Here is a 4,456-nt window from a genome sequence, read left to right as displayed (position 1 = left end):
CCATAGTGAGATACCATCTTACTCCAGTAGCAGTAGCAAAGTTTAATGGGACAGTGAGAGATAAATGTTGGAGAAGATGTGGAGAGATAGGTGCTCTCATACATTGTTGCTGAGATTTTAAAATGGTACAACCACTTTAGAAGACAGTTGGCATTTCCTCAAAAGGCTGAATGTAGAAATTCCATATGACCCAGCTATTCCACTATTTGGAATATACCCTGAGAAAATGAGAACCGAGACATAAATGGAGACTTGTACACCAATGTTCATAGCAGCATTTTTCATCATAGCAAGACCATGAAAACAGCTATTAAAGAATATTTTTTCTATCCTGCCACTTAGATAAATATATTGTATAGCAACTTGGGAGAGACATTTTGTAATATAAAATCTTAGGACTATTAGGAATTCAATAATATAAAGTGACATTTAGAGAAGAGCTTTGTGGCCTGTTCCCCTTCTGATAAAGGACAATGAAAAGCTACATATTGCATATACATGGACAACCTAAGGTTCTATCTAGGAACTCTAAAATCCTAACAAATAACTACCCCTTGGCCATGTTTTGGGAGCAAATTTTTCTTAGGAAGACAGATCCAAGGACAAGGATAATGTAGGCCTTTGGAATGAACTCTGGCTGACTATTCTTTTGTTTTTTTCAAATGCCATCAAATTTGATTATGACTCATTGCAACCTCTATCCTATGTCATCCATGCTCAAGCCCATTGCATGAGTTCATCAGCCCATCTCTTTGAGGTCTTCCTCTCTCACATTGGGTAACTTCGCTGTCAAGGATCACTTTAATGTTCTAAAGAGCACGGATGTAAGTTTAAAGACCAAGATTATCCAAGCTATGATATTTCAAATGCTTTACATACATCTGAAAGTTAATCAATGAATAAGTATATCAGGAGAAGAAAATGAAAGAACATATCTGATGCATTGAACACTAACAATTGAAGAGTACACATGTTCTGGGATGACATCAAGGATATCTTCTATGAAGAAAGCAAAAGGGATAAAAGAAACAAAGACCAAAATGAATGTCAGAAGAGACTCTGAAATGTGCACTAAAACATGGAGGCCCAAACAAAGGGAAGAAATGCTTCCGTCAAAGAGCTGAACAGGAAACTTCAAAGGTCAGCTTAAAAAAGATAAAACAAAATAGTATAATTTAATGTCCAAAGAGCTGGAGTCAGAATAAAAATGGAAGCACTTGCTCAGTATTTCTCAAGATGAAGAACTAAAAAAAGAAAAAAAAACCCCATCAAGCCTTGAGTGACATTCCAGAAGGACTCTATGAGCAAAATCTTGAATGATGCAAGAATCATCAAAAGAAGATGGAAGGAATACACAGTCACTGTGGTTAAAAAATTGTTCACCCCTAGGCCGTTTTGGGAAGTAGGATATATTTAAGAACCAATTGTAATGAAGGAAGAATTCCAAACTATACCAAAGGCATTGAGGCCTCTGATAATGATGAAATATGAATTGATGTATTTTAACAATTAGATGCTGCGGCCCAAAATGTGCTCACTAACCTATGTCAAGAAATTTGGAAAACAACTCTATGGCCAAATAACTGGAGCAGATCCTCCTCCTGCCCCCCAAAGAGATGATCCAATAAAAGATGTGGGATGATGATCTAATCCTGATGACTAAGTCCTAGTTTTTCTAGCCCTTTTTGAAGTCCTTCTATTTCCTTTATCTTCCAATTGATAAGATGTCACTGCATCCGTATAAAACTTTTCTTTGTGTTTCTTAAGCTGGATTGGTGTGGAAGTAATTATGAAAATTACATTAGAACATTAAGAAGCCAAAGCAAAAGGAAGAGATGTTGAAGTAAAGGAACTGAACACAAAATTTCAAAGGGCAGCTCAAGAAGACAAAACAAAGAATTATAATGTAATATGCCAAGAGCTGGACCCAGAGAATAAAAATTGAAGAACTTGCTTAGTATTTGCTATAGGAAAACCTCGAGTGATCCAGGAAGCATTAAAAGAAGGTGCTGGGGATACAGAGAAAAAAAAATCACTCTACCTAAAAGACTTAGCTGATACTGAAAAGTATCAGGAAGTACCATATGAACAAGAGCTGATAGAAACAAAGGAAGAAGTTCAAGCTGTGTTGAAGACACTGGAAAAAAAACCAAGTTACCAGGAATCAATGGGATATCAATTGACATGTTTTCAATTAACAAAAGCAACCCCGGACATACAGGTCTATGCCAGGAAGATTTGAGGACAGCTGCTTGGCCAACATCCATTTATGTTCTCATTCCCAAGAAATGTGATCCAACAGAATGTGGAAATTATCAAATAATATCATTAGTATCACATGAATCAAAATATTGTTGAAGATCATTAAAAAATGGATAGAACAGTAAGTTGACAGGGTACAGTGAAAAGTTCAAGTTGAGTTTAGAAGAGGTTGGGGTACCAGGGATATCACTGAGGATGTCAGATAGATACTGGCTGAAAGCAGTGAATACTAATAACATGTCTCTGTTTTATTGACTATGCATAAGCATTTAACTGTTTGGATCACAAGAAACTATGGTTAACATTGAGAAGAATGGGAATACCAGATCACTTAATTGTGCTCATACAAAATCTATATATACGTAGACCACCAAGGAGTTGTCCAAATGTGACAAGGAAACACTGCATTTAATCAGGAATATTTGAGTCACGAATTTGTCCTTTCTCCATTTCTATTCAATATGTATGTTAAGCATATAATCTGTGAAGCCATACTCCATGAAGAAGAATGTAGTATCAGAATCAGAGGAAGACTTACCAATAACTTAATTTATTGAGATGAAACAATCTTGCTTGCTGAAAGCCAGGGCATCATGAAGCACTTGCTGAAATTCAGTCAAGGACTACATACAGCCTTTAATATGGATTCTATCTCAACACAAAGAAAGCAAGGTCCTTACCACTGGGCCAAAAGGCAACGTCATGATAGACGGAATAAGAATTGAAAGTGTCAATGATTCCACCTTCTTGGACCCACAATTAAAACCCTTAGTACCAGCTGTCATAAAATAAGGAGATGTATTGCTTTGGGCAAGTCTGCTGTCAGGGACCTCTATGAAATACTGAAGATCGTGATGTCAGATGATGACTAAGGTGTGCCTGACTCAGATCTTTTCCATCACTTGCTATGTATCTGAGGGCTGGACAAATAAAGATGAAAGAAGAATTGGTGGTTGAATTGGGGTGTTGGGTAAGATTAGACATACCTGAGTCAATGATACCTAACAATAACAATAACAACAACAACAACAACAACAACAGCAGCAGCAGCATACTACCTGTAATCAATGAGACCCAGCTAAGAAAATCAGAACATCCATGTGATTAAGAGTTGTTAATCCAATTAAAATTTTGTTACATAATGCTATATATTTATGATAATTTGGAGCCTTGGTGGCCTATTGGTAAAGAATTGCACTGCCAAACTCAAGGCACATGGTTTGAATCTGTTAGCTGCTCCATGGGAGAAAGATGGGCAATCCTTTCCCATGCAATTAAACGCTTCTGAAAACCCACTGTAATTTCAGCTATAAATTGGTTCTGCCTCAATGGTACTTAACAGCAACAACATGATGATTTTGGTTTATAAATGTGTTTATCACTATTCTTAGCCTGCAATGTAGGAATAAAGGTGCAATAAACTTTTCTAAATTGGCTCTCAGGGCTTTGATGTGCATGAGAAACTAGATCAGCGGTGAAATCAGGACAAAACTTCCTGCAAACAATTGTTAAGAAAAAGAGAACAATAGGCTAAAACATCCTTTATAATATTTTTTTTTTTAAAGAAAAGATTCTTTGGAACTTTCCTCCAAAGAAACTGAAAATTCAAGAACAAGAGCCTTCAGTTGGCAATATCCTTACTTTCATTTGTTAGTGCATACCTTGTGATAAGTCAAAGAAATACTTCCTGGGTGTGGACTCTAGAGATGTTAGTGGCATGCATCATAAAATTGACTGTATCTCACAGTGATCTCTGAACAGCAGATCTGAACCTTGTTCCAGCTATCCTTGTGACCTCTGATAGACTTAAGCTTATTGTTACAGTCACTGTGTTATTTATGTTGTTGAGAGTCTTTTTCTCACCCCACAATTTGCTGGCTTTTAATCTTTTTCAAGGACTGGTCTTTCCTGGAAAAATGTTTGAAGTATGCGAAAACTTACCTCATGTGGGCCTTTAAGAAGCACCTTAGTTCCACTGCTTCCAAGACAGACTTGTTTGTTTGTCTGCAAGTACGCAAGATTGTTGTTATTGTTGTTGTTAAGTGCCGAGTCTTGGTGACTCGTAGAAACCCTATGAAAGAAAGACCTGAATGCTTGCATAACTTTCATCCTTTCTCCAGGTTCAAAGGATTTCCAGAGGCAAGCTATTTTTTTTTATTATTATTAAATTTTATTAGTTTTAATGAACATTTAC

The 4,456-nt window shown here is 36.5% G+C and overlaps 1 pseudogene; it reads left to right on the top strand.

Moving 5' to 3' along the window:
- Nucleotides 1–1,642, top strand: part of LOC102868459 — a 66,923-nt pseudogene extending 65,281 nt beyond the window's left edge.
- The last annotated feature ends 2,814 nt before the right edge of the window (nt 1,643–4,456 follow it).

This window comes from Elephantulus edwardii, unplaced genomic scaffold (assembly GCF_000299155.1).
Source record: "Elephantulus edwardii isolate Elephantulus edwardi_28Jun2011 unplaced genomic scaffold, EleEdw1.0 scaffold00021, whole genome shotgun sequence".
NCBI classification, from domain to species: Eukaryota; Metazoa; Chordata; class Mammalia; order Macroscelidea; family Macroscelididae; genus Elephantulus; species Elephantulus edwardii.
The sequence above is the reverse complement of the archived record's forward strand: the minus strand, read 5'-3'. Positions and strand labels throughout refer to the sequence as shown.